The 12069-nt window shown below is 56.8% G+C and overlaps 1 long non-coding RNA gene across 1 annotated transcript; it reads right to left on the reverse strand.

Annotated features, from left to right (window-relative positions):
• Positions 1 to 7282: 7282 nt before the first annotated feature.
• Positions 7283 to 9452, reverse strand: LOC131513438 (uncharacterized). Its single transcript, XR_009262587.1, has 2 exons — positions 9250 to 9452; positions 7283 to 7655 (listed from the first exon to the last, which is right to left on the reverse strand). It is a non-coding gene; the product is annotated as an uncharacterized LOC131513438 (long non-coding RNA).
• Between the last annotated feature and the right edge of the window lie 2617 nt (positions 9453 to 12069).

Raw genomic sequence — 12069 nt, forward strand, 5'->3', positions numbered from 1 at the left:
TGGTCACCCCTGCTGTGGAACAGACCCCTCAAAACTGAGCCAAACTGAGCGGCTAAAACAAATCCTGTCACAGCCTCTCCGGAGCCTGTGGGTCAAGGGCTGGGGAAGGGCTCAGCAGACGGTTCTGGCTCAGGCTCTTTCCTGTGGTGGCAGTGTCTCCACACGAACTAGTTTGGGCTTCCTCACAGCATGGCAGCCTCCGGGTTCCGGCAAGAGAACCGCAGGTGGCACGGTGGAGGTTGTGTTGTCTTTTCTGGCCTGGCCCTGAGAGTCGTGCAGTGTCTCTTCTGCCGCCTTGTATTGAATACAAGCAAGTCACAGACCCACCCACATTCAAGGCCAAGAGGATTGGACTCCACCTCTTGCCAGGGGTGTGGCAAGGTTCTAGAAAAACATGCAGGATGGGAGATTTTGTCTTGGCCATTTAGGAAAATAATATCCTCCACTCATCCCCCCCACCCCCAGTCCTGCTGTCCCCTCCAGGAGGGAGTTGGGGGAAGCAGAGGCTAGACTAAGGCTGTCAGGGGTGATGAGGCCCCGGGAGCTGTGGAGACGGGCAGAAGGAGGAGGTGCTATGCCCATGAACCCCTGGGATGGAGAGAGGATGGACAGTAGAGCAGAGATGGCTGGGTGGGGAGGGGGGGGGGATGGAGCAGTCAAATTCCGCCCTTCCCACTGCTTTGGAGCTGCTGGGCAGTCGGAGGCATTGGCTGGCAAGTAGAAAGGGGATTGCTCGCCCCCAAACAGCTCAAGGTCAGGCAGGTTCCAGAGCCCAAAGTAGCCCACCTGGGCTCCCCTACTCTCCCCCCCAAAAGGAAGCACTCAAAACTTTGGTTAGCAGATGGATTGAAGAAGATAAATTGAGGCCCAACTCGGGGAGGCCACCCCCAAGGCCATGATGCAACAGAACCGCCATTTTTCCAACAGCAGCGACGCACAGATCGTGCCTTCCCTGGTGCCAGGTCTGTGACAGGTAATGATGGGAACGGAGGGGAGCAAGAGACCTGGCTTTCACTCAAAGGACAAATACCAGAGCGAGGTCCACTCCCCCCACCAAGCAGCCCAGGCCTGTCCAAGTGGAGATCTGAGGGCCCAAGTGACCCCTCTTCCTGCCTTACTCCAGTCAGCCCCATTAGAGGGGGGCGGCAGCAGCCCCAGCTTTCTGCCCATACCCCTCTCTAGGGTGAGGCACACCCGGTTGCCACACTGAGGGTGGGTGGGACCTGCATGGGAAGGGACAAGCAAGGTCATGGTCCCCCTGTATCCAGCGAGCAGCATACCCCAAAACAGAGCGTAGTCGGTGGAGGGGAGTGGGACAGGAAGCCGGGTACCCACCACCCGGGGTGAGAAGGTGTGACCTGTATTAAGGCTTTTTATGCTCATTACCTTAGTAAATCTTCGCACCAACCTTGGTGGAGGTCACATGTATCCCCATTCCACAGCTGAGGAAACTGAGGCTCAGAGGCCCACTTTACCAGAATGTGATAAAACCAGATTCAGACCAGTATCCTACCAGCTTTGGGCCCAAACCCCACACTTCCCTTAGCTTAAGGATAGGAGCCCTTGGAGTCACCAAGGACACCGTCTTCAAACCCCTGGGGATCAGCCATTGGCTCGGGGCCAGACTACTGTCTGTCATCCCCAGGAGCACGCCTGGGGCTTGGGAGGGCACGGGGGAACAGATCCAGGTCTTTCCAGCGACACAGCAGCAGAGGGTTCGGCCTGTTCAACTCCAAGGTCATCCCACTTGGGAGTCAGGTTCTACAGAAGGTGTTAGCCCAGATCTGCCCCTGCACCCGGGTGCCCCCCACAGGCAGGGGCTTCTCACTCCCCATCCTCTTTCCTGTGTGTCCCTTCACTCACCACACCTTGAGAAGTGCAGTGGATAGGGAGGGGGATTTGGGGCGTGCGGAGGTCAAGTTTGACAGAAGAGTAAGAGGAAGTCAGGGTGGCGGTTGCGAGGCTGAAGGCAAAACTTCCCCTCATCGTCCAGACAGAAGCTAGGCACGTGGGGAAAGAAGGCTTTTGGACAAGGAGGAGGTCTGGTGACTCAGGGCCAGCCAGAGTCTACACGGGGGAGGAAACCAATGCTTCCTCATGCCCCAAAGGTCAGAAGGAGACATGGGCTATCCCCGGAATAGGGTCAAGATCAAGGCCGCAGGCTCAATCCAGCTTCCCACCTGACACTCCCTTAGTCTTGGGTCCTAACTGCAGGTCAGCCCAGCCCAGCTCCCATGATGCCAACACTGCTGTCCCAGAGGCATCGGAAGAGGGAAGCAGGCAAGTCTCAGAGCCCCCCTGCCCGTCTAGGATGGTGTCCACGGGCAGGCTCTTCATGGGCTTTTCACACCTGCTTGTGCCCTGAGCAGAGCAGTCTGAGCCTCCGCTGTATGCAGGAGGAACCAGATGGAGGGGGCCAGTCCTTGCCTCCAGGACTTATGAATCAGAAGCCAAGCCGACAGACTCACCACCAGCAAATTCCCAAAACAAGGCCCATGGGAGAGAGGGTGTGCTTGCACCTGCTACGTGGTGCAAAATACACTGAATTGTTGGAAGCCCCAGCCACCATGAGGTTCTTCCTCACGTTGTCAGGGTCTGGGGAAAAGCTTGTGCCCAGTGGAGTCTAAGGGGGCAGGGAGGCAAATACCAAGTCAACATGGCTGGGGGCTTCTGTGCAGGGCGGGAGCCAGCCTAGAGCCATGGTTTAAAATTCAACCTGAGGGGCGCCTGGGAGGCTCAGTCGGTTAAGCGTCCGACTTCAGCTCAGGTCGCGATCTCGCGGTCCGGTCCGTGAGTTCGAGCCCCACGTCGGGCTCTGGGCTGATGGCTCAGAGCCTGGAGCCTGCTTCGGATTCTGTGTCTCCCTCTCTCTCTGCCCCTCTCCCGTTCATGCTCTGTCTCTCTCTGTCTCAAAAATAAATAAACGTTAAAAAAAAAATTAAAAAAAATAAATAAAAATAAAATTCAACCTGAAAATAAAATAATAAAATAAAATATTAAACTTGGAGGAAAGCTAAAGGTGGCTTTCCTCCATGGGCCGTGCTCCCGCTTGCCACCCGCCCTGACCCCCAAGAGTTAGACTCTCTCAGATAGGATGCCTCTGTCCTGGCCTTGTTGCCCCTACAAGTGGTTTGAGTGGGCTTTGGACCGGGGTGCAGAGAGTTTATTCGGGAAGCGACCCCAGGGAGCGGGAGTAAGGGAGGAGGGCAGGGGACAGAGTGAGACAGGGAAGGGAGTTGGTGAATCCTGGGATGTTTTATTGCATTAGCCGCCCCTGTGGGTGACGGGCAACCCCTCAGGGACCTATTTAACAGCTTTTTGAAATGTGACTCAAAACTGTCCCCCCAGGAGAGCAAACGGGGGAAACATCTGTTGGCTTCCATCCCTCTGCTGGGCAAAGGTGTCCCCACGGGCCTGCGTGGAACTGGCCCCTGCAGCAGAGGCTGGAGGAAGCAGCCGGCACCGAGGAACTTGGACTTGGACTCAAGTGTCCAATCCAGGTCTTCGCCTTGCCACCTGCCCCGAACCATCAGCAGCATCAGGAGCCTCCTGCGGGGCTTTTCAGGGTGTGAACACTCTTTTCCTACAGCCCGAGAAGGCAGGAGCTTGGACGTCAGCAGGGGTGTGGGCAAGCTGTAAGTAAGCAGCAGGGTTTGAGGACTCGGCTAGGCTTTGTCCAGCTCAAGGACCAGCTCGGCTTCTCTCTTTAAGTGCTTGGCTCGCCAGGGGGCCTAGGTCCGGAAGGAAGCGAGTCCATTCTGCCTGGAACGGCCTGAGCCCTCCCCAAAGCGCCTGGCAGCGTCGAGCCCCGCCTGGCCTCTCCGCACGCATTTATTTCCTGCCCAGTCATCCTCACTTCATTTCTCAAGAAGCTCATGCGGGCTCTTCCACTTTCTCTCCGCTCAGTGTCTCAGCTTTTTCCCTGGGCCTCACCCCCAGGGCCCTCTTGCCCAGCGTCCAGCCCCAGACATTGGCACCGGCTTCCCGGGCCCCCCGTGGCTTGGCCCTCTCCAAGCCTGTTTGGGGCCCAGCCCAAATCAGCAATTACAAGTGCCCACATTTCCTTCTTGCTTACACAAGGTAACCATTGTCCATGGCACGAGGGAGGACCATCTGAGTCCATGCTGCTACCGAGAGAGAGGATGTTTACTCAGGGTCGTAGGCCCCACCCGCACGCTGTCTGTGTCCAGCCCCCTATGTGTCATACGCAGGCCGAACACATACCTCACGAACAGGCCCACACAGCAGGTGCAGAAAGCAGGCATACGAGGCACGGAGCAAGCTTGCAGACTCAGAATGGGCACAAAGGCTCGGAACAGGCTCAGCAAGGGCACACAGGTGGCCTACCACTTGCAGAAACGACGCCTTCGCACGTCCAGTCCTTCCTCCGTTGTGGGTTCCCTCTCCAGGCCCTGGGACATATTAGGATTCCCATTTGATAGATGAGGACACCGAAGCTCAGAGAGGTTCATTAGCTTACATAAGGAGAGGGGAGAAGAGGGGAGGTGGGTGGGCAAGGAGGGTGGGAGTGGGGGAGGGGAAGGAGGGGGAGGGGAAGGAGGGGGAGAGGTCCTGGGGAGCATCACTTCTGCAGAGAACCCTGGGGTGGTGGAGATGGCACAGGCAGGCCTGAGAACATTTCTAGTCTTCCTCTTGGGAGAGGAAGCTGGGGCTTGGGGATTTGGACCCTGGGGTGGGGTGGGGTGGGGCCGCCCCGAGGGGTGAAAGGGTAGGGGCAGAGCACGACCTTGAGAAACACCCACTGGAGGAGAGAAGGAAGGTTCTCAGCCTGGACTCACCCGGTGAGAGGCAAAAGGAGACACACGATGCACCAGAGACAGGGCACAGCTGCCTACCCCTGCCCGTGCGACAACCCGCTACCCTGGCTGGGCTCCCAGGTCGGGGAAGGGATGGTGGCCGATCGCATGTGGAGGAGGCAGGAGCTGTTGGCCAACATGCACGGCAGGGCCCGGAGGCCCAGAAAACCCCAGGAGGGGCCACAAGCACTTTGTCTCCAGAGGCCAAAGGGTAACTCAGGCAGCCTAAATGGGCGTGCATGACCATCAGAGCTCAGGAGGCAGGCCAGGCACAACGCTTCTCAGAAACCCTGCATCTGAGTTCCTGGGGGGCCAAAGGGACCTCTGGGGTCACACCCGTCACTCTTGTCGAACATTCCCACTGCCCTGAGAACATGGGTCAAAAGTGGGGAGGCCCTCCCATGGGCACCTCCCGGGACAGTTAGAATGGATGTTGGGTGGATGTTGGCAGTGTGTAGGGGTCCAGCCCAGGCCCTCACCGCCTGGTTTCTCCACCCCTTCCAAGAGCCCAGGCCACCAAACACAGAACCACAACAGGCTCAGATATGGCCATCGTCCTCCGTGATGAGGGTCAGATCAGCACTGTCTTCTCCAGTGTCCATGCCTCATAGCCTTCTCTGTCCCCAGCTGCCAGGCAGAGCCCTGGACCATTCTGGATCAGGACACAAGCATGCCCTGTTCCCAGCATGCTCCCCACGGCCAGGCTTGGCTGTCCTCGGTATCATGGCATCCCCCAACACCTCTGGGCAACATCTGGAACAGGACATTTTACCAGTGGCCTCCCTAGCCAGCTAACTTTGGCAAAGAGCACACAGAGAAAGGGGAAGACCGCCAGTCATTCTAGACCTTTTTTTTTTCTGGCTCTGCCCCCTACCCTCAGCCCAGACCACAGAGGCCAGGGCTGGAGCTGAAGCTGAGCAGAGGCCAGTGAGTGTGGAAGGAACTTTCTGATGGGCGGTGATATGGCCGGAAGCTGAGAAGGGACGGCGCAAGGCCTCCTTGGATGCTCAGAATTCTACAATCAGTGACGTCCTTCCAGCTCAAGACCTTGTGTCCGCAGAGTCTGAGATACGTGTCTCTCCACAGTCACTAGGGAACCAGCTTCAAGCTAAGTTCTCAAAAATCCTACCATGTTGGAATCAAAAGGGCCTCTGAAATACAGCCCTCTAAGTGTTTTATGGCTGCAGACAAACCACTCCCAAAGATAGTGGCCTAAAGCAACAATGGTTTGTTCATTTCTCACACTTGTGGGGGTCGTCCTGGTTGTTCTGGAAGTCTCATCTGGGGCCGGGTCGCCAAATCAGCTGCATGCAGCTGGCAGGTCCAAGTGGCCTCACCCACGAACTGTAGGCCTCTCCACGGTCAGCTGGGCCTCCATTCTCCTGCAACAGAATCACCTGGAATGCCTTCCAGCATGGCGGAGGCTTGAGTGGGGGAAGGGAGGAGGGGGTGGGGAGGCAGCCAGGCCCTTTAAGTGCTAAGCCTGAAACTGGCACTGTATCACTTCTGCTGCATTTTTTTCCCCTCAGAGCAAGTCACAAGGCCAAGCCAGATTCAAGGGGAGAGAAAGTGGACTCTACCTCTTGACGGTAGGGAGTGGCAAAGAATCTCTAGCTATCTCTAAGCCACCACGGACGGGCCAGCTTCACCAGTGTCAGGAGTCAGGGAGGAGCCCAGGTCCTGATGGAGACTTGAGGACTTAGAGGTGGATGACGTCCCACCTCTGCCCCTGGGATCCTCTCCCGTCGGCCTCTAGACCCTCCGCTGCCCTCCGCACACAGTGGCCCTGGAGGCCCAGCTAGCAGCACAGGGCTGGGTCTGCACAGGGATTCGGGGAGGGCTTGGGGTCCTCTCTGTACCAACTGTTGGGGCATCTGAAGTTGGGGTGCAGGGTGGATCCCTTGGCTGTGGGATGTGGAGGGAGGGTACCTCCTGTCTGCAGAGGCCCATCCCACAGAGTCTCCAGCTGGGACCAAGCCTGGGGAGGCTGAATGTGGGGACAGGGCAGGCTCCACTCATCCCTCTGTGAGCAGAACTGAGGCCACCTGTCAAGGGAGGCTCATCCCAAGGGACCCGGTCTCACTCTCCTCTTCTTCCAGGTGGTCCTCTGCACAGGTGCTGGGCTCCCCCCACACTGAGCTGGACTCGGCGGGCCCGGGAACTGGACAGCCAAGTGGATCCCCTGAAAGCCACCCCCCACCCCCCATCTCTGCACTCCTTGCTCTCATCTAACTTATTTACTCAGCCATTTGACAAATATTTATTGAGCACCTGCTATGTGCCAGGCACTGCGTTAGTTGCTTGGGGATACGTCAGTGAGCAAAATAAACCAAAACCCTTGTCTTCTTGGAGTCAAGATGTGAGGAGGGGGAGTGTGTTTATGGATAATAAACAAATAGACGAGTAAATGACAGAGCGTTGTATTCGTTTCCTGTAGCTGCCATAACAAATTACCACAAACTTGGTGGCTTAGAACAACAGAAATTTATTCCCTCCAGTTCTGGAGGCTAAATGTCTGAAAATCAAGGTGTTGGCAGGGCTATACTTCCTCTAAAGGCTCCCAGAGGGGAGGATCGTGCCTCTTCCAGCTTCTGGTGGCTCCTGGCAATCCTTGGGGTTCCTTGACTTGAGGCCGCACCCCTCGGGTTTCTGGCTCTGTCTTCACACGGCTTTCTCTCTGTGTCTTCCCGCATCCCTCCGTGTCTCCTCTTCTGACTACTTGTTGGATTTAGGGCTCACCCTACATCCAGGATGATCTCATCTCCAGAGCCTTAACTTAAACACATCAGCAAAGACCCTACTTCCAAGTAAGTTCACATTCTGAAGTTCCGGGTGGGCCTGAATTTTGGAAGAGGGACACATTCAACCCACTACAGTCGTATTCACAGGTACCAGGGGTTTGGATGTGGACATATCATTGAGCGGGGGAGGGGCACCCTTTAACCCACTACGAAAAGAAATAATTTGGAGATTATCTGGAGAAAAAGAAAGCATGGTAATACAGAAGAGGGGGGTGGTGCCAGGGCTGGGGTGGGGAGGGTAGGTTGCAGTGTTGAATAGGGTGGTCAGGAAAAGCCTTGCTAAAAAGGTGATATTCAAGGCTGTCAAGGAAGTGAGGGGGTAAGCCTTGTGGATGTCCCGGGGCGGGGGGGGGGGGGGGGGAGCATCCAGGCAGAGGGGAAACAGGTAGTGCAAAGGCCCTGAGGCAGAAGTGTGTCAGCACATCTGAGGAACAAAGAGGCAGAGTGAGTAAGGAGCAGAGTGGTAGAAGGGCGGGATCACATGGGGCCATGCCGGTCGCAGTAAGGACTTTGGCCTTGACTTGGAGTGAGCTGAGGAGAGACAGGAATTGTCTTTGTTGCCACAGCATCACTGTAGTTGCTGGGTTGAGCGTAGACTGTCAGGGACCGTGGGCTGGAGTGGTAACTCAGCCTCCCACTCCCCCCGCCCCAACAAGGGCAGCCCCTGGGCCACAGGGGCTCTGGAGTGGCTTCCCAGGACTCGGTCATAGAGAGGCGCCTCTGATCCCCTACCGCTGGACCCCCTGCCTGCCCACAGGGCTCAGGTTTCCCCTTGTCAGCTGTACCCACGAGAGCCTGGGAAAGTCAGCTTTCCAGAACGATTTCATCATTTTCCATTCGGAAAAGTTTGCTGCTCTGACCACTCCCTCCCCTGCTTCCAAGGCAGAGTATGAAGGGCTGGGACATTCTAGAGCCCAGAGGGGCCATAGGCGGGGGTAGGCAGGGCTTCCAGCCTGCCCCATGGCTACCTGGGACCAGACTACCCCATCCCCCAGCTGCCCAGGCTTCCACCTGGGGGACCTCCCTGCCTCACGTGCCTGCTCCCCATGGACTCCCCCAGTCATAGTCCTCCTGCCCTGCACCTCTGCGGCCTGCTAAGGGGGAAACTACCAGGCAGAGGCACTGAAGAAGGCTATAGAAGGAGGGAAGAGGACTTGGTGTCCTTCTCCATGACTTCCTCACAAAGGCAGAGCCACTTTTGGGAACCAACCACCTGCCTTCACTTCTAAGGTAAGTGGAAACTTCCCTTAGCATCTCTGGACCACAAGGTATTCACCTCCATGATGTCCCTCCCTCCCATTGCCATTGTGAGGCCTGTCAGTGCATAGTGTCTGACAGAGTTTGCAGAGCCTGTCAGCATTTGCAGAACCCGCTGAGTTTGCAGAGCCTATCAGCGTTTGCAGAGCCTCCTTGGTCACAGAACCTGTTGCTATTTGCTGAGATTGTATCCTTTTGTTCCTCCAGGCAGGCCGCACCCATTACACAATGGTGGCTAGTGAAGTTCCCTCTCCTCCCTTCCCTGCCCTGCCCCATACCCCTCTCTGAGGTCTCCCCAAGTATCCACAGGTTATTTTCCCAAAGGCCCCAAGACACAGACCTTCAGAAACCCCACAGCCAATCCTCACACTCACCAGTGGAACTATATAATCTGGAGTCTGTGGAGCTGGATGGAGCTCTGTCCCCACACGAACAGAGGACGAGCTCGGCTCCTAAAAAGAACATACAATTTGAGGCCAAGCAGAACTGGGCCTCTGTCACTTCCTAGCTATGGGGCTTTGGGCATCCTCTCAAGTTTCTGAGTCTCAGTTTCATCACCTATTAAAATGGGGACGCATAGTGACATGTGGCTGGATGAGATTCCCTGGACAATTAATGGGAGAAGACTGAATAAATCAAATGGCCACCAGTGATGAGCACCTATATAGGCCAGTCATGGGGCTCAGCTCTCCCACAAGAAAAAAATCATCAAGAGCTAAAGAGGTCCCAGGCATTCCTGCTCTTAGGTCCTTGTGGTGAAAATGAGTCTGCAAGGGTCTGAGCAGGGGGTTCGCTTCACCCTGCCCCTGGCTGAGAGCAGAAATACGTCAGGAACTTGAGAAAAGTCAATGTGGGAGTCCTTGGCCATTACTCTCCTTCCCCCCACCCCCCGCAAACTCTCAATGTTGTTTTGATGGTGAATGGGAGCTGAAGGGATAGGTTTTCCCTTAATGACTGTGAGCTCCCTGATGTAAGGGCTGTGTCTGCCCCCTCAGACTGGAACTTTCTGAGAAGGGGTCTGCTTCCCCCCCCTCAGATTGGGGCTCCCTGAGATCAGGGCTGAGTCTCTCCCTCCAACTGTGGATCTGTGAGGCAGGGCTGTGTCTCCTCCCTCAACCTGGGGCTCTCTGAGAGCAAGACTGTGTCTCCCCTTCAGAATGGGGTTTCCTGAGGCAGGGCTGGGTCTTGCCCTCAGACTGGGGTCCCTGAGGGCAGAGCTGTGTCTCCCCTTCAGAATGGGGGTCCCTGAAGGCAGGACAGTGTTTTCCCTTCACACTGTGGTTCCTTTTCCCTCTCAGCCCCCAGGATGCAGGGGTCTAAGCATCAGCCTCTCCGGCTGTATTCCTGCACCACTGAGTGACCACCCAAGGGAACAGGGTGATGGGACCTGATGGACAGAGATGCAGGGCAGGGCACGAAGGAAGTGCTGATAAAGAGGCATTACTCTGAGCACTTGGCTCAGGACAAACTAGGATTGTAATCAGAGGGTTCAGCGTGAGGGAGTCAGTTGGCTGAAATGTCGGCTGTAGGCAAAGCCCAGAGGCAGGTGCTTTGGGAGAGACCGAAAGGACCTTCGTGTGGTGTCTGGGAGACAAGCCTGGGCGCTGTAGGGTGCTGAGTGCTGCAGGGGGTGCACAGATACAGGAGTCTGGGAGAGAAGGTAGGACTGGGCTCCCCAGGGAGGCAGCCTCCACACAGGACACCCTGATGGGACCAGTCTCTGGGGTCAGGTTGAAGGCAGTGGAACCATGGCCTCAGAGCTTTGGCCCTGGGGAGAGCCCTGAAGGCTCCTCCCTCACCCCCGCCCACCCTCACTATCTGGCAGCCTTGGTCCTTGTTTTCCTGGAGCTTGTCCTCCCCTCCCCACTCAGCCCCACACAAGGCTGAGCCACCTTTCCTCCTGCCCCTGCCCAGCGAAGTCCTGGCTGGCGCTGGGGAAAACAGGGGAAGGGACTTCTTCAACAGCCCACGGAGGGCCCTTCGGGACCCACCTCCTGCTCCTGAGCACCACCCCCCCACATTCCCCACCTGGAAGCCCCTCACAGCCTGGGAATGTCCCACAAAAAGGTTACATGGAGTATTCTAGACAAGGAAGGAGGGGCCCTGGAGGAGGCCCTCCCTTCCATCTCCTGTCCCCATACCAGGCAGTCGCACCCCAAACTGTCAGAGGGAGCAGGTTCTATTACCCACCAAGCAGTGGGCTCCAACCAGCTTATCCCACTTCTGCTTCTCTCCAGCAAAGTGAAACCAACTCATTTCTACTCTCAGCCCAGCTCCAGGCTCCTGAGCAATGAGGATCTGGGGTCCTCGGAGGAGCTCCACTCTCACAGGAGCCACACTCAGTGTATGTGGGTAGCAGGGTGCACCTGGAGGTAATGATGGTGAGGGAAGGTTAGTGTTGACCCAGTCTCAGGGAGCCCCTGTCTGAGGGGGAGGCACAGGCCTGCCTCAGGGACCCCAGTCTGAGAAGGGAAACCCAGACCCTGTTCCTTCAGGGTTGGTCTGACCTGGCCTTGAACACTTTAATCCCCTTCAGAGAGCAAAGACCAAGAGGTCATCACCTCCTGCCTTAGGTCAAGGTCCTTCCCACCCATCCCAAAGATTAGGACAGTACAGACATGGGGCCAGAAGAAAACTTAGAGACCCCTATCCTCACTGGCCACGGGCAGGCAAGCTCCTTTGTTATTGCCCGTGGGGCCCCGGGCTATCTCAGAGTCCTGCTGAAAAGCATTCCTCTTCAGGCGGGAGTGGACCCCAAGAGTGGCCTCACCTTGTGCCATCAACCCTTCCCTCACTCCAGACACTGATTGTGGTGAAAGGCAGGCCCATGGGGTAAAGGAGTAAGGGAGGCCTGATAAGCTGACCTTCCTCTAGCTCCTGTTTTGGCTGAGACAGGCCAGTGGGCTGTTTGGTCTGCAGGCCCAGGGTGGACAAGGGAGCCTCCAAGGGGAGGGGCTCCTAGGGTCAAGGCCCCCCTGGACTGGGACAGCCTACACGCTGGCAGGAGGGCCAGGGCATCAGAGCCTCTGCTGAGGTCCCTACAACCAGGACATGGCTCTACTCAGGTCCTCGGGACGACCACCCACTTCACTCCATGGTCCCCATCACAGGAGACAAAGGGCTCCCCCGAGCCTCCCACACAGCTTCACCATCCACCATAGGTCACTGGGACTCTCCTGTCTAGCAAACTTGCC

Source organism: Neofelis nebulosa, chromosome 6, assembly GCF_028018385.1.
Source record: "Neofelis nebulosa isolate mNeoNeb1 chromosome 6, mNeoNeb1.pri, whole genome shotgun sequence".
Lineage (NCBI taxonomy): Eukaryota > Metazoa > Chordata > Mammalia > Carnivora > Felidae > Neofelis > Neofelis nebulosa.